The sequence below is a fragment of the Syngnathoides biaculeatus genome, chromosome 5, assembly GCF_019802595.1.
Source record: "Syngnathoides biaculeatus isolate LvHL_M chromosome 5, ASM1980259v1, whole genome shotgun sequence".
In the NCBI taxonomy this organism is placed as follows: Eukaryota; Metazoa; Chordata; class Actinopteri; order Syngnathiformes; family Syngnathidae; genus Syngnathoides; species Syngnathoides biaculeatus.
In genome coordinates, this window is record NC_084644.1 from 5,718,762 (window position 1) to 5,736,805 (window position 18,044).

Here is an 18,044-nt window from a genome sequence, read left to right on the forward strand (position 1 = left end):
GCTAAATATAGAAAGTGGAGGGCGGGGGGCCGGGGGGGAGGTCAGGAGATATGGCGCCCAATTCACCCTTGAAGGACTTGTCGGAACATGCAAGGCGATGTGACGTTTTCTTCACGCACGAGTCAAGAAAAGAAAGCAAGCAGGAATGAATTTACCGTTATAATCTTGGGAAATAAACGTATGAATTGTCATTCGTGAGGTTATGACAACGCGAACCACTTGACGGTCCGTTTTTGGGCGACGGTGAAATCAACGTGCAACTCACCGCCCCCCGCCCCCCACCCGAACCACTCGAATGTCAACTCCACAAAAAATACACAACTAAACATTGCGGAATGTGATTTTATGACACAAAGAGCCCTTTATGATGATGTACTTTATTTTTACACACACTGAACGAGACACGGGTGCGGAAGAGACCCGGGGTGGGTGAAGCGTGTCAATGTGAGCGGGCCATTAGTGGCCTGCGGGCCACAGTTTGTCCACACCTTGCCCCCGCGACACCCCGTTTTGCTCCGAAACCGTGGGTGTCAAACCCAAGGCCCGGGGGCCACATCTGGCCCGCCGCATGTTATGTGCCCCGCGACGCCACATCTAGAGCGCCAATTTCCGTGATTCAAATTTCAAATTGTCATGTATCATAAATGATAAAGTAGAGATATTACAAGCACTTTTTGTGGTACCAAACGTGAATAGTTGAAAAACACATTAACCTTGATTTCTGATTCCAAAACTAGTTCATAAATTGATGTAAATATTTTGTTCCACAGTCATAACGGCCCTCTGAGGGAAACTGGAGCAACAATGTGGCCAGCGAGAAGAATGAGTTTGACGCCCCAGTCCTAAACTATTACATCCATCCATTTTCTTTGCCGCTTATCCTCACCCGGGTCACCGGTAGTGCTGCAGCCTATCCCAGCTGTCAATGGGCAGGAGGCAGGGTTACACCCTGAACTGGTCGCCAGCCCATTGCAGGGCACTTAAAGACAAACAGCCACACTCACAATCACACCTACGCTCAATTTAGAGGGTCTATTTAATGTTTCGTGTTTTTTGGATGTGGGAAACTGCAAACTCCACACAGGGAGGGTCTGGGATTGAACCAGGGACCTCAGAACTGTGAGGCCAACCCTTTACCACCGTTCCGAACTATGCTATTACTATTACAGTGGGATTACATTTTTTTCTGGGGTTTTATTTCCAGTCTCATCCTCAAGAGTAAAATAGTTCCATCGCTCCCAGGGTGTCACTCCAGTTGCGCTAACGTCCGCACACGCTAACGCGCTAAACACAAAACCCGACCGGCGGCTCCGCCTTTGTTGAAGTTTTTGATTACTTTGGGGCGCCTGCAAGTGCCATTAACAACTAATAGCGCTGACGAGGGTCCTGGCAAGTCCGCCGCGTTACGGACCCCTTCGTCTGGTCTCTACGGCGACGGAAACCGCCCTCGTCGCGTCGCGTGGAAGATTCTGAGGCCGCTACGCAAAGATAACAATGACTCATGCGCGGTATTATTTAGAAGGCCGTGTAATGGAACATTGCCTCGTGAATAGAAACCCAGCAGTGTGTTTTTCAGATGTGCGTTCTGGGCAGGCACAAAGGAGGTCAGCGTCTAATGATTAATCTTTCCACAGCGAGGGCAGCGGGCCACGGTGCGCTCACTAGTCCGCGTTATTTGAACAACAGCACTAAAGCTGCCGTGCCAAACACACACACTCATCCAAGGACACCCACAAAAATAAAAATCTCCCAAAAAAGCAAAATATGAGTATGAACTTTAATCCTAATTTTGTACTGGACATGTTTTGGGATAGGTTTGAGTCCCTCGCACTAGGCGGCGCTGTTGCGTCACCTAACAATACCAAACAACCTGCTCGAAAGCTTTGCATGCTGTAGTCGTGCGTTTGAATTCCTGCCCGTTATTTGTTTCCTCAACGCTACCAGAAGCGGAACTCGTCATATTTGTTGGATACATTTATTCCCGACCCGTGTCTGTTCTCTTCGTTCCCTCGGTGCGCTGCTCCCAGCGCTGCACGTGGCTGCCCGACGGAATTAAAAACTAAATTAGCAACGGGACTGGTTCTTAAAACCAGTCAAATTTGAAATGACATCAGGGTTTTTCCGTCTTCACCTGTTTCAGCCAACTTCGAGCGAGCTGCACGCATTAATACATTCAATAGTCGGTATGTCGGCTGAGCTTTTTTGTTGTTCTTGTTTTGTCGTATAATTAGAAAAATATTGAATCTCCGCTTCTCCAGATGGTGTACATTACGCAGCACGCTTGTACAGTACTGATTGTTTCTAAAAAGGATATTTGTGTTGTATTTATTTGTCTAAATCCGTACTAAATACTCAACCCTAACCCAAGACCTTGTCGATCAAATGATTTGTACACTGTGTTATCTGAAATCTTTATTGACTTTTATGGCTTTCTTGTATAGATTATTGAAGAAATATTGCAAGTACAGTTATGTAGTTATATAAACGTGAATGCCACCGTTAAAAAGGAAGACATGCATGCCGCGCGACAGCGACGGAAGCGCGCGGCGCAAGCTACGTTGTTAGCGGCGGCGGCAGGCGAAAGTGCAGACTCAGAGGCCGTCTTGAGTAAAGAGCATTATCTCTTCGCGGCGCTCTTCTTACGCAACCCGGCGGCGCGTACGAGCCGACCCGGCCTTCGGGGCTGAAGGGCACGGCCGCCTGTCTGGCAGGTGGAGCGGAGAAGTGGGACGCTCGGCTGTGACATAAGAGAGAGGAAGCGGGCCGAGAGGAAGAGCCCGGTGACCGAGATCGCTGGCGAATAGCCTTTATCTCCTTTGGCTCAGGAACAGAGAGGGGGGAGCCGCCCACCTCGCCGTCAATTCTGACCTCTTTCTGTCCGATCCCTTCAGAGCGAAGGGCAGAACGCCGGTTACGCTTCGCGCGGCTGTCGGCTTTGACACGTAGATTTCGGACAAAACTTCAATAGTTTCATACGTAGACTAGAAGCGATGGGGTACGCTTTGTATTCACGGCTTCGCTTTTCCACTCAGTGTTACGATGCAGGCTGATTCCACAAGTGGAGGAAATTCCTCCAAATTGTTCACGCGACGTCCCATCAACTTTTGCCCGAGATGTGGGCAACACCCTCGAGCGGCCGCCAGCTACGTGCAGGGCACGCGTCAACAAACGCTCTTATTCGCGCCGGCGGCCGTCTTGGGGTCTTCGGCTCAGCTGCCGCGCACATTTTTTGGTAATGTGAGGGGAATCCGGAGTACCCGGAGAAAATCTACACTGGCGGCGGGTTGAGAAGACGCAAACCCCACGAGGGAGAGGCCAGAATCGAACCCAAATCCTCAGAACTGTGAGTCAACTGTGGGCTAATAAGACAGACAGGTAGATCGATGGATACATGATCAATCACTTGTTTATAAAGCTAAGGATGTAAAAATAGATAGATGGGTGGATCGATAGATAGATAGAGAGACAGAGAGACAGACGGGTGGATGGATAGACAGATAGATTAGATAGATAGGTATACCTACCTACCTATAGATAGATAGACAGACAGACAGACGAGTGGATGGATAGACAGACAGACGGGTGGATGGATAGACAGACAGACTGATGGATGGGTGGATGATAGACAGATTAGATAGGTATACCTACCTACCTATAGATAGACAGTCAGACAGACGAGTGGATAGATAGACAGGTGGATGGATAGACAGATACATAGATTAGATAGATAGGTATACCTACCTACCTACCTATAGAGAGACAGACGGGTGGATGGATAGGCAGACAGATTAGATAGATGGGTATACCTACCTACCTATAAATAGCTAGACAAACTGGTGGATAGATAGATAGATAGATAGATAGATAGATAGATAGATAGATAGATCCTCTGTTTGCATTGTGTTGTTGGAATGTGGTTGTAACAACATGCATTCATTTCATTGGCGTCATTAATCCCGCTGCGATATTTCGCCAAAGACTTGCATGCGTTGCCAAGGGCCAATTTTCCCGTCAGCGGCGGCGCTGCTGAAATCCCGACAAAGGAATGAGTGACAACATCACGCAAAACTGTGACGCTGAGTAAATCTCCCTACAGAATATGATTTGAATGACTGTGGCGCACAAAAGACTTGCAGGGCCCAGTCGGGATTTGGGTCCGGCCAGGCCCCGAACGCTGCGGCCGAGGATACCCGAAGGTGCGCTCAGGCATGTAAACAAAGATGTTTTTCCCTCTTGAGAGGCCGAAGTCTGCTTCGCAGAAGAGGAGCGGATCGCCGTCAGGCCTGCAGGGAACGACTTTTCGTTTCGTGCGCTTGCGGCGGTTGTCGGGCTCGGTGCGGTCGCACAAGCGCATCCCCGCACGACGCAGTCGAGCGCCGCCATCTTCTGCTGTTGCCTTTGAGAGTCTGTCATTACCTCGGCGAGTCCGACCACATCAAGTTCGATGTTGTCTTCGCTCGGACTGCGGTCGAAATCTTCATGGCGATTCCAAGAGGGTGGAGGATGAGGGGGAGGGGGGGGCGGCACCCCTCGCCGTGGACCCCCCCCTCACGCGTTGAGGCCACGCTAAACAGTTTGCTTTGCGTCCACCTACTCGCTCAGCGCCGGCGTCTCTCACAGACCAGAGACGCCAGGCCTGCGCAATTATGGCAATTTTTGGATGACATCAGACCAGAAAATGAATGATTTCATTTAGCTGTGATTTATTTTTTTTTTTTCTTCTTTTTTTTTCTGGTTCTGGTGCGGGACACACAACCTGTAATAGAGGCCGTCTAAACGGAGAAGGGAGAATTGTTTGGTCGGTCACATGGAAGGTGCATCTGTGAGTCCGCTTCCTCTGCTGATAATAACCGCACTTTGCAATTGGGACTCGGGGAACAGAAAGGACCACCCAGAGGACTTCAAGAACGGCCTTTGGATCGGACTCTTTAGTACACGTACACCGTGCGCGAGTGTTCTTCATCCCTATACCGGCTGTTGATTTAGGTCTTAACCAAGTTTCATATTCTCAAGATATTTCAGACAAGTCTGTTCTGGAGTTCTTGCCTCTTCTTGTGTTCCCCCAGGGGTCCATAAATGCGAGCTTTGCTGTGAAAAAAAAAAAAACCGAGACCAAGCAGTCATCTCGGTGACTCGTTCTGTTGGATGAAGGATCTGAATTTTGTCGGAAGTCTTCCCAGAAGCGCCCATAATTGTTTTCCTCGCATTTTCACTTCCTGTCGTTGTAACGACCCACCGCATCAGTATGTCTGTCCGGCGGACCAGAAGACTCCCGTTCGGATTCGGACATTGGGTCAGCACTTTTGCGGAGTACGTGGGCGCATTTTCAAAACCGCGGTAATAGTTTGTTTCGGTTCAGCTAAAATAACTAAATGATAACCCGAAGTAAATCTAAATGGCGACCTGAGCAGCGGGAGGCTAAGCAGGCCCCCTGACTAGCTTACCATTATTATATGTCACCAATGATTGAGTCCATAGCTAAACTGCGACTACGCCGTAGACGCCTCGGAAAGGGCACAAAGGCCTGGAAAGGGATCCGTGAAATATGTACTAGAACTTATCCCCAACCGTCAATTACACACAGACAGAGGACAGAGACTGAATGGTTTGTATAGCGTGTCTGCAAAAAGATCCTGCGGTTCTTCCCAAGGCTGCGATTTCAGCTCCAGGCGCTCTTCGACGGTCCTTCCTGGACAAAACGAGCGCGCAGGCCCTTTGGCTGGAACATCCTTTTCAAAATAAACAACCCCGGCTGTGAGCGCAAGCGAAATCGCCATTTCACACTCTTACTTCACGCCCGGATCCGACTAATCGCCAAAGCGGGGCTCGCCCCTCTCAACGGGTGAAATTGTGTCAGTGTGCAAATCCCCGCTTACTCCCATTTCCTTCTCCGATAATCCAATTACGGCGTCGCGGTTCCAAATGCCGGACATCTTGGCTTCCTCCCCGCGTCAGTAGCACCGGACTGTGGCTTCAGGTGAGACCAGAGGCGCCGCCAGAAACGGACTCGATGCTAAAAGGAGCCGACTAAGTGAAAACATTGAAGTGAAGCGTCCGTCTGCCGCGGACCGACGCCCTGAGCAGAAACAGTCAGGCGCACCGGGCCAAATAGAAACCAGACTGCAGATGTGAAGGTAGATTCACAGAACAGGAACGTGCACGAAGTCACCCGTGTTCGGTCTTGACCGGCGAAGATTCAGCGCAGCGGTCAAGCTAAACCTTCTCGAGTGTTGAAGTGTACGCCGAGACTCTCTCAAGGCGTGTTGGGGCTCCCTTTCCGACGGAGGACTCGTGACGTCTGGAAGGCCTCCATCCGCTTTAGTGTTCTCGGAAAGACTGAAGTCCACCTGATTGAAATATTCACCTTTGCGCAATTGTCATTTTATGTGGTACAACTTTGTTTTCGAATAGAGCGGAAAGGTTGACTGCCGTTGTGTCCATCAACTTTCAGAATCAGAATCAGCTTTTATGGCTGTTCGGGGTTGGAGGTGAGTCGGAGCCTACCACAGTTGGCTTTGGGTGAGGGGGGCGATACTCCTGGGTTGCCCACCAGGCAATTGCAGTGTACAAACATCGTGTCGCAAAAAGATGGCATCCGTTTTTGATCCAGGTTCTCCTGCTTGGGGTTGGGATTGTGTTCTTGACTTACGGCCAGGGTTAGGATCGGAGTTTCCGGTTAGTGGTCAGCGATGGATCAGGGTTGGGGATTTTTATGGGGTACATTAAGAATTGTGTGTCCACACCTAATTTCGCCACCTGACTTTGACGCAAACATTGGTTCAGTTTCCACTCGGTGACAACTCGAATGTGAGCGTGAGGTTTTGGTCTCTGACTGGCCTTTCGCTCGAGGTCAACTGGGATAGGTCTCAGCTCACCCTGACTCCAGGACCAAACCTCGTCCCATCCTTAACCAAACGCCCACTTGGAACTCAACCTAATCATGAAACTAACCATCACCCTAACACCTTCTTTTGGAAACTTTCTTTATTTTTTTCACAAATGGAAACTTGTGAGGATTGGCCTTGAAGTTGGACACGTACGTTTCATCGCTCAGCGCGAACCGAGAAAAAAGACCCAGAACAGAAAAGAACATCGCACGCGATGAGGCGAAGTCGCCGTGCGGGTTTGTCCAAACACCTTTCAGCTGTGCCGGATACATCGCGACCGCCTGAGACACGAGCAGCTCAAAGGAAACCGGAATCCCGTCCAAAAGCTCCCAATCCCGGAGAGGTCACGCCAAGGTCAAGCGCGAGCAGGCCCGTTTCCGCGTGGGTGACGTGACGACCTCGAGGTCGCCTGCGGTGATGTCAGGCAAACGAATAATGTCAGCATCTGTGAGGCTTTCAATTCATTGCCGACACACAGACACACTTTGTCCGCGTGGGGTCCGGGAAGTAGTTTAAGTCCCGGAGCGCCACAGACAGGAAAATTCATTTGCGCTTACTTGTAATGCAACAATTGCTACACTTGTAACACGTGCGGTTATTTTTGATTTTGTATTTTTTTTTTTGTATGTGTACTCATGTTGAAGTGTTGCGGCCGCAACTGTAATTCTGTCAACTTCTCACGTCGACGAGCTCATGCGGGGACAACACAGAAAATGCACGTTTCACCATCGAAGAGTACAAATATGCAATACCGGTTCAGAGTACCGCGATTGGCTGGCAACCGGCTCGGGGTGTACCCCGCCTCCTGCCCGAAGATAGCTGGGATTGGCTCCGGCACCTCTGCGATCCTTGTGAGGATCAGCGGCTCAGGAAATGGATGGATGGATGGATGGAGGGATGGTTCAAAATATAGACATACTCTTTCAAGAGCTTTGTTGAAGGCAACACGAAGTACCTCCAAATGAACAGAAAGTTCCCCAATAATGGACAGGAAATAAACAAAATTCAACAGGAAGTGACCTCAAAATTAACAAGTGCCCAAAATTGAACAGGATGTGCTCCAAAATGAACAATTTGCCACCCAAAATTTCTGCAGAAATGTGATCCATTAATCCGTTTATTTTTTTTAATGAAACGGAACTATATTATGGCAGCACGGTGGATCAGCTGGTAAAGCGTTGGCCTCACAGTTCTGAGGTCCCAGGTTCGATCCCGGCCCCGCCTGTGTAGAGTCTGCATGTTACACTCCGGTTTCCTCCCACATCCCAAAAACATGCAACATTCATTGGACACTCTAAATTGCCCCTTGGTGTCTGCCTGCTGCCCGTTGACAGCTGGGATAGGCTCCGGCACTCCCCGTGACCCTTGTGAGGATGAACGACAAAGAAAATGGATGGATGAATGTTTCTTGTGGCCTGCAATTGCCTGGCAACCATTTTGGGGTCTAACGAGGAGAACTGCTCCAAAAAATGGATGAAAGGATTTGAAAGTCAGCTTTCAGAGTTGTGAAATGAATCCATTTTCTTATACATCCATTTTCTTTTGCCGCTTATCCTCACAAGGATGGCGGGGAGTGCCAGAGCCAATCCCAGCTGTCAACAGACACCCTGAACTGGTTGCCGGCCAATCGCAGGGGACATAGAGACAAACAGCCGCACTCACAATCACACCTAGGGGCAATTTCGAGGGTCCAATTAATGTTGCATGTTTTGGGGATGTGGGAGGAAGTCGGAGTGCCCGGAGAAAAGCCACGCGGGCACGGGGAGAACATGCAAACTCCACACAGGGAGGGCCGGGATTGAACCAGGGTCCTCAGAACCGTGAGGCCGACGCTTTTACAGCTGCTCCACCGTGAAATGAAAAAAAAATGTTTTTTTTTTTTTTTTAAAACACTTTAAAAAAAAAAAAAAAACTTTGTGTAGTTCAAAGGAATGTTTTGTGACGAAAGGTTTCCCAAAGTGGCCCCACCCCGCAAATAAAACTCATCACGGCTTCTGATACCTTCCAAGCGTTGGACCGTTTCTTGGCCCAAATGTGCAATTTCCACCCGCGACTCATCGGAAAATTGACCGCTCCAAAATAGTCACAGTACGCAGCTGCGATTTCCATTTTACACATTGTTTGTCTTTCCCGAAGCTAAACCCAACCAAACATTTTTTTATTATTATTTTTTTTTTTTTAATTTGAAGACATCGCGAGGCAGTTAAAGAAAATGAACAGCATAAATATACTGCAAGTTGACCGTGACTGACACGACGGAGGCCCCGCGCGGTTGTCCAACTCGTACGTTTTCCAGATGTTGCCCTTTTCTGGCGGAAAAGTCGAAGCTTTCGCGTCCGACGTGAGTTGACGCGAGGAGGATGAGGCAGGTTGTTCCAGGCCCTTTGCGTTACGCTGCCACACTTCCCCCGCCGGCCGGGATAATAACAGTGGCTGGAAAATACAGCGGCCAAAGCGTACAGCAAATTGCACGACTGAACCGGATCGTGTTTTATTAGAAAAGGCCATCTTGGCTGTTGGAAACCGAATGGTAATGCGGTTCATCGAATGGTTTTCTTGAAGAAGAAGAAGGAGCAGGAGGGGGGGGGGGGGGGGGGGGACCAAAACAAAACAAAAACATCCTGTCAAAATGGCAAAACTTTCATGTTCCGATTTGGGTTTCGTCTTCACGTTTGTCCTTCAAAGAGGCCGCCTTTTATTTTAAAAGATGTATTATTCACGTGGAATATTTTCATCTGGTCTATTTTGTCAGTGAAATTCTATATAGCGAACACGTTAAAATATTTCACTAACAAAATAGAATCAAGCAGAACAGGTTGACATGAAAATAATGAGCGCCTCGCGGTTTGGAGCAAGGTTGACTTGCTGGGTGTCGAATCGTAAAAAGCGTCGCAATCGGGTCTCGCTCCAAAGCGTGCCGTTTATTTTCTCATTTATAGAACGACGACCGGGGCGTGAGCGGCTAACGTATACCTTTTCCGCGTATAAAAATACACGAGCGACATAAAACAATCTCCATGTGCTTTAATTAACGAGCGCGTTCCGCCCAGCGCCGTGAAGCGTTTGGCGTGTTTGCGCGCGTCGCCGTGGGCGTATTCTTCGGCTTCCGGCGCGAGAAGCGGTTTGGTGTCGCAGTCGCGGATGAAGTGAACGTGTTTCGTGGTCTCAGTCGAAACAAATTTGTAAAAATAACCACCATGCGAATAAGGTGGTTTATGGTTCAGACCCTTCACAGAGCGCTTCAGGGAAGGCGACTTTGATGCTTTTTGATGGTTGACTTTGACGAGGTTTGGAGCAAAAGCGGGGGGGAAACGCCGGGTTGATTTATGCGTTTACGGTGAGGCCTCGTTTTCCATCCGTCGGCGGTTCCGGCCCGGGTGAAAGACACTTTGACGGAGATGAGTTGGGGGAACTGCCGTGTTGAATTGCTCTCAAATGACCCGGGAGTAGCGTGAAGACGCGGAGTGTGAAATGCTTTCACTCACGCTGATATGACCCAAAAGTGCCGGTTTGTCAGAACCGCAGCAAGCTGTGACGCCAATAAAACTCGGCTCCTCGCGGCACGAGCCCGTCTCGTGGCCGGCCGGACCGAAGCAGATGTGAAGCGCAGACGTGGCGGGGAGTACGACTTGCGGAGGGTCGCCGGTAAACGAAACTACCTGCAGAGACGCCAGGTGAGAGGCTACGAAGCGCCATTTGGAATGCTGACAATCTTCAGGGCGCCGTCCTGCCCGTGCGAAAAATCTTCAACCAAAAGTCGTCGCTTTGATTTCAATTTTGGGCGGCCATGTTTGGCTGTGCAGTGAAATAATGAATGTTACTTGACTTTTATCTGGAAGATCCCATTTTCATGGACACGAGTCACAAGGTGGGGGCACGGTGGCTCAGCTGGTAAAACGTTGGCCTCACAGTTCTGAGGTCCCGGGTTCAATCCCGGACCCGCCTGTGTGGAGTTTGCATGTTCTCCCCGTGCCTGCGTGAGGTTTTCTCCGGGCACTCCGGTTTCTTCCCGCATCCCAAAAACATGCAACATTAATTGGACACTCTTAATTGCCCCTACGTGTGATTGTCAGTGCGGCTGTTTGTCTCCATGTGCCCTGCGATTGGCTGGCGACCAGTTCGGGGTATACCCCGCCTCCTGCCCGTTGACAGCTGGGATAAGCTCGTGAGGATAGGCGGCTCAGAAAGTTGATGGATGCGAAAATGGATTCATTTCACAACTCTAAGAGGTGACTTTCAAATCCTTTCATCCATTTTGTGGAGCAGTTCTCCTCGTTAGACCCCAAAATGCCAGCCAATTGCAGGTCACAAGAAGCATCTGTTCATCTATCCATTTTCTTTGTCACTTATCCTCACAAGGATCGCGGGGAGTGCTGGAGCCTATCCCAGCTGTCAATGGGCTGGAGGGCAGGGTACACCCTGAACTGGTTGCCAGCCAATCGCAGGGCACATTGAGACAAAAAGCCGCACTCACAACTTTGTGAGGATAAGCGGATGGATGGATGAGTCACAAGGCTGTGCTACGTGTATTTGTACATGGAACATAGTAGGTAAGGGACTTTCCCAAAAAGACAATCAATGTCAGCGAGTGAAACTTTTTGGGCTGTATTTTGTACTTTTGGAGCACGGCGTAGTTAAGTGTAAAAATATGTCACCCGTGTATTCAAAGCCTATTTTTTCTCTCACATTTTTTCACTTAGCAGCAATGAAAAACATTTGGCAGGAGTGGAGAGAGCCGCCGATTTATGTCGGGATGCGTATCTGCTGGAAACACAAAAAGAGCTTTGAGACGGCGTGCGCTCCAAAAAAAAAAAACAACAAAAAAAAAAAAACGAAAAGAATAAAAAAATCAAAAAAAAAAAAAAAAAAAGCAGGACATTACACAAAAGAATAGCTCTTGGACAGCTATGACATTACATATAGGAGTCGGTTTCTGTTTATAGCCTCCGATAACGTTACATGGAGGAGTTGCTTTCTATTTACAGTAAGCGGGCAGTCGTCTCCCGGAAAGTGAGAGCGACTTCTTTGGCGCCGATTCATGTCAAGCGTTACCACTTTGCACGACAACAAAATGATTTCCTTACTAATTTGTCTTCAGGTTTGCTGAGCTCATGCGCCACACTGCTGACCCTTGAAGTGTCATTTATTTCTTTTTAAAGACCAAATTGTCGTTAAATTCACACCAATGCAAGTGAAAAAATAGCAACACAAAAACAAAACAAAAACATCACAGCTCACTGGGAAGTGCAGATTTTTTTCTGCGGGGATTAGCAACACGATAATACAGTAAGTAGAAAGATTTCAGCGGTGAGTTATTTTCAGAACGGGCTCGTGTGCACCGTGTTTGTTTGTGAACTGAGAACGGGGAGTCGCACTCCCACCCCGTCAGGAAGGGCCACAAATACGAGAGGGAGAAACCGGGCGGGACAGAAATGAATCCCGTTTCGGATCAAATGGCGTCATCAACCAAACTTGGAATCTTGATGAGTTTTTATCTTTTGGATTGGTGGGATTGGACGTGTTTCACTTGTAGGGAACGGGGAAGTGTTCCAGTCTCCAAAGTCTCCAGGACCACGAAAATTCTGTCACTCGTCACTATTTGGAGGATTGTCTGGAAAAGTTACAGAATATCGGCAACGCTGCTTTTCAAGCCATGTATGGAAATCCTAGTCTGCAAATATCAAATTTTTACTGGTAAGAACCACAATATTGGGCGTAATTGGACGCCCGTGTTCCGGAGTCCAGAACCATCTTGCTGTTGATGCTTTTCGAGTGGCGCCGACAGCTGCCGTCTGCTGCTATTTCAGTCAGCTGGGTTTCAAAGCCATAGCGTACGGTTAGCATCGACGCCCGCTAGCGCCTCGTTGCTACAGTCGATTCATCCATCAATCCATTTTCTTAGCCGCTTATCCCCACGAGGGTCGCGGGAGTGCCGGAAGAGCCTATCCCAGCTGTCAACGGGCAGGAGGCGGGGTTACATCCTGAACCGGTTGCCAGACAATCGCAGGGCACATCGAGACAAACAGCCGCACTCGCAATCACACCTACGGGCAATTTAGAGTGTCTGTTTTCGGGATGTGGGAGGAAACCGGAGTGGGGCGGAGGAAACCGTAGAAAACCCACGCAGGCACTGCAAACTCCACACAGGTGGGTCCGGGATTGGAACCGGGACCTCAGAACTGCGAGGCCAACACTTTTCGACGATTCATCCAGCTGTAAAAATTTCTGTCCGGTTGGGGCCAATGCGTCGGCCCCCCGCGACGTGCCGTAACGCGTGCACGTGAGGACAAAATGTCACGAGAGCGCAACCCTGCCGAGACGACGAGAAAAAGCGCGGCTGGAAAATGAGCACTTTGAAACAAAAGAAAAACAAACATCACGGCGGTCGTGAGAGTGGTTGAGAAATGCGGCCAGAGACCCGAGAGGCCCCGGGTTCGACCCCCGTTTGAAGTGATGGAGGAGAATTTGAAATCCGTCCACTCTAATTCGGTGGCATTTTATCGTGCCATTAAATCGCGGCGCGTTTGAAATTGAGAATCCCAAGAAGGCATTATTGCGAAACAATAGAAATGCATTTCACGTCGGCCGCCGTCAAATTGAGGGCGGCGGCCCGGGGCGTAGCTGGGGCGGGGCAACTGCAAAACAATTAAGAAAAGGGTGTTGTTCGCTGACAATCCACAAATGGCACAATGACAGACGATTTGCGCCCGCGGAAATTTTGCCTTTGTGTCTCGTCAGTTCGTCGGGAGGTTTTTCGACTGAGAGAGCCGTGAGGGCCAAATATTTGAAAAACGTGATTTCAAAAGAGCCATGTAATATTTTAAAAAGTAAATACAGGTATATTTGCGCGAGTGCAATAAGAATTCTTTTAAATAACGTTGTTACGCTGTTGCTAACCGACGATGGCAAAAGTAATTTTTACCACGAATGCGACTTGTAGTGCTTCGTACGTCGTTAGCTTAAGCGTCACGCAGGCGTTGAGACTTCCACCCGTTCGTCGTGAACGTAATGAAATTTGATTTGCTGTCGTGATGGGTGGTGAACGGATCTTGCCGACAAAGTTGAGTCTTTTATGCGTTTGATTATCTTGTCTTTACACGAAGTTGTCAAGGCTTATTGGCATTGTTGTTCAAATCTTCTTTGTTGTATTTTGCTTTGCGCGACCTTTGTCAAATAAAAAGCGTTTCCGTGATTAGTTGGTCCAACCGATCGCCGTTCGACCCTTTTCTACCAGCGCGCAACGACTTCCACGGCAAACTACGGCAACGCCGCTAGGACTAACTGTGTCTGCGTCGTTTGCGTTGCACGCATGACAGAAATCACATGTACAGTATGTCGTTGTGAGGGTTCTGCGGGTCGTATGGAACCATCAAAAGACCCAGGTATGCTTCCTGACCCCTGATTTGAACCGTACTTATAAAAATGTAGAAGAAGAAATGTAGAAATAGAAAAAGAAAACATTTGTATACAGTACGATAGTCATTAGCTACCTAAAATACCGTAATTTACGGCCTAAAAGCTTTAGCTTCGACTTCATTCACACCTTTCAACCCTGCGGTTTATGCGGTGATGCGGATAATTTGTGCATTTTTTTTCTAACGGCCGCAAGGGGGCACTCGAGCGGAAAAGGTAAGAGTGAGACCGGTGGAATATATGTGCCGAGGAAGTGACTTTTAACGGGCCGGCCCTGTTAGCGCTCCGCTAGCGTGTTACTGCCGTGTCTCTGATTTTTACTGGTATGTTTATTTTCACCGGCCCTGTTAGCGTGGCGGCGCTAGCGTGAAACTCTCTGTGTACCGTCTTTGTTTGTAAATATCTCGCGTTTCAATGTGTGGACTTGCGGCTTTTACACAGCTGCGGCGTATGTATGTACCAAATGGTATTTCCTTTACAAATGTACTGGGTTATCCTTATAACCAGGTGCGCTCTGTAGGCCGGGAATTATGGGAATTTTTTTTTTTTTTTTTTTTACTCCTATGTTAATTTTTCACTTGCATTTCATTAAACAACAACTTCTAATTTGAAGGGGGGCGCGTTCTAGTTGACCCCACCGGTCAACAGGTTCGACGTTGGTGTATTTCTGTGCATTCCCATGGGAAGTGCGAAGTGAAAACTGGTTGTTTTGCATTTTGTGGTTTCAAAGGTTCCAAAGAGAGACAACGTTGCTGTGCCTCGAAGGCTTCACAAGCGCCGTCGCGAAAAGAAACTTCGCATAAACTCCCCCCGTGATGACCAACTACTTCAAATCATAAAAATACATTGCAAAAAGTCAAGTTAATATTGTTGTAAAACAGTTTAACATTATGGAGAGTTTGCACATTACGAGTATGCAGTATTTGAATTATTGTTTGAACAAAAACATTCATATAAAAATGTATAACAATAAACAATTTTTAAAGATTGAATGCAAATTGGCGGCACGGTGGAACAGCTGGTAAAGCGTTGGCCTCTCAGTTCTAAGGTCCTGGGTTCAATCCCGGACCCGCCTGTGTGGAGTTTGCATGTTTTCCGTGTGCCTTCGTGGGTTGCACTCGGGTTTCCTCCCACATCCCAAAAATTCACATAATTAATTGGAGACTAAATTGCCCCAAGGTGTGATTGTGAGTGCGGCTGTTTGTCTCCATGTGCCCTGCGATTGGGTAGCAACCAGTTCAGGGTGTACCCTGCCTCCTGCCCCTTGACAGCTGGTATAGGCTCCAGCACTCCTGCGACCCTCGTAAGGATAAGCAGCTAAGAAAATGGATGGATGGATGGATATAAAATTGCCCCTAGGTGTGATTGTGAGTGTGACTGCTGTCTGTCTCGATGTGCCCTGCGATTGTTTGGCAACCAGTTCAGGGTGTATCCTGCCTCCTGCCCCTTGACAGCTGGTATAGGCTCCAGCACTCCTGCGACCCTCGTAAGGATAAGCAGCTGAGAAAATGGATAGAAGGATGGATGAATGCAAATTAATTGGATTTGTACATTAAATACAACTAAACTGTACTTAACAACCGCACTGTACCGGATTGGAAAAAAAGGTTCAAAAGCCGCTTTAACGTTATGAACATTTTATTCGGTGATACTTTTACGTACCACTAGAGGGTGCCCGTACGGCGTTCGTGGTACTGGTCCCACACTTTTGAGAATCGCTTCGCCGAGGAGCTTGTCGTCATTTTCCGCTCCGGCCAGTCCCCTGTGGAAAACGAAAAAAATGACACGCAAATAGTCTTGGAGCAGTTTGTGCGGCAAAATGGGGACAAATGTTGTTTTGTGCTTTCAAATGTTTTTTTTTTTTTAATCCGGACAAGCTTGTATTCGAGGGCTTTAAACGCACCTAAATCGGGCAGGCTATAAATATAGAAGTCAGTGGTATGTTATACAATAATGACACACTAATGTAGACGGTTACACCTCAAACATTATAAGCTGAGCTGTGAACACCCCGCCCCGCCCCCCCTCCCCCACCTCCACAGCCCCCACCTCAGTGGCTAAACTGCACACACTGCAGCCATTGAAAAGGCCCGACGCTCTGGATGAAGTTGGGATTGTTTGTCAGCCGGATGCAATGCCAGGAATGCTCACTGACACCCCCCCAACATGAGTGAGCGTCTCTTACACTATGTTTTGCGTTTCGAAGTGCGCATCCACATGCCCCCTGACCTCTAATGTGAAACTGGTTACTTTGGGACCACGCGTAGCTGGGATAGCCTCCAGCACTCCCATGACCCATATGAGGATAAGCGGCTCAGATGGGTTTGTGGATGGATGGATGGATGGATTCACACCACATGATGTAAATGACATCCATTTTGGGAGTTGGGGGGGGCACAATTGGGTTGGGAGAAGACATGAAATTGGATATCGTCACATCAGAACAAGAAATAAAGAGTATTAAAATAAAATATGAACATACAGTTTGATATCGCGGCTGCTCCAAAAACAAACTGATCAGACATAGCTTGTCACTGCGAGTCGCTCAAAAGAAACACCTGCAAATAAATTTGGTCAAAACCAGAAGTGAAGAACTGGGTCCAAGTGGGTTGGAACAGTTGGTGGAAGGTGTCTGGTGTTTTATGTGACAGAAGAGTCTGCCCTAGGATGAAGGACAAAGTTTATGAAACAGCGGTGAGGCCGGCCATGATGGACGGTGGCACTGAAAAGACAACAGGAAGCAGAACTGGAGGTGGCAGAAACGAAGATGTTGAGGTTCTCGCTCGGACTGAACAAGTTGGATAGGCTTAGTAATGAGCTCATTAGAGGGACAGCCAAAGTTGGATGTTTTGGAGACAAGGTTCGAGAGAGCAGACTTGGATGGTTTGGGCATGTCCAGAGGCGAGAGAGGGAGTATATCGGTAGAAGGGTGCTGAGCATGGGAGCTGTCAAGGAAGCGAGAACAAGAGGAAGACAAAAGAGAAGGTTGAGGGATGTTGTGAGGGACGACATGAGGACAGTGGGTGTTAGAGAGGAATATGCACGAGATAAGCGTAGATGGGAAAAAGATGACACGTTGTGGCGACCCCTAACGGGACAAGCCGAAAGAAAAAGAAGAAGCCCTTCATCCTAGCGGAGACTCTTCTGTCACATAGAACACCAGACACCTTCCGCCATCCCGCTTGGACCCGTTTCTTCACTTCCTTACCACGCTCAGCGTTGCTCTGTATTGTTGACCCCAAGTATTTGAAGTCACCCACCCTCGCCATCTCTTCTCCCTGGACCTTCACACTTCCTCCTCCGCCCCTCTCATTCACTTAACACAAATTTAATTTGAAAATTTGCTTTGACCCGCACTTTAAAGATGTACAACGGACGTCTAGTAAAGATTTGCCCTCACCTCCGACTTCCACAGAAGTGAGTGAAGGTTTTGCCAGAGGCTTCTCATCTTTTCACGCGGTTAATGAACCCTGCCTTTAACCACAACAGCAAACTCATGCACTTGCTATGCTTTGTACGTTGTGAGAACCGCTTTTCGAGCACTCTGACTGTGCCAATAAAACAGGGCGTAATCTTATGCAATAGAAAAGTCATATATAGATGTCCCATTTGTTTTAAAAGCATAAATTTTTCTTGCAATTTTGTAAACTACAGCAATTTTTCAGCCCCTGTGGCATTGTGATGGGCATCCACCGTGAGCCCCAGTAAGATAAGCTAAATGCTAAATAGCCATGCTCACATGTT

The 18,044-nt window shown here is 48.3% G+C and overlaps 1 long non-coding RNA gene across 2 annotated transcripts in view; it reads left to right on the forward strand.

The window, feature by feature from the left end:
- The window catches only part of LOC133500275 (uncharacterized), a 102,357-nt gene that overhangs the window by 60,387 nt on the left and 23,926 nt on the right, over window positions 1-18,044 (forward strand). The window lies entirely within an intron of this gene.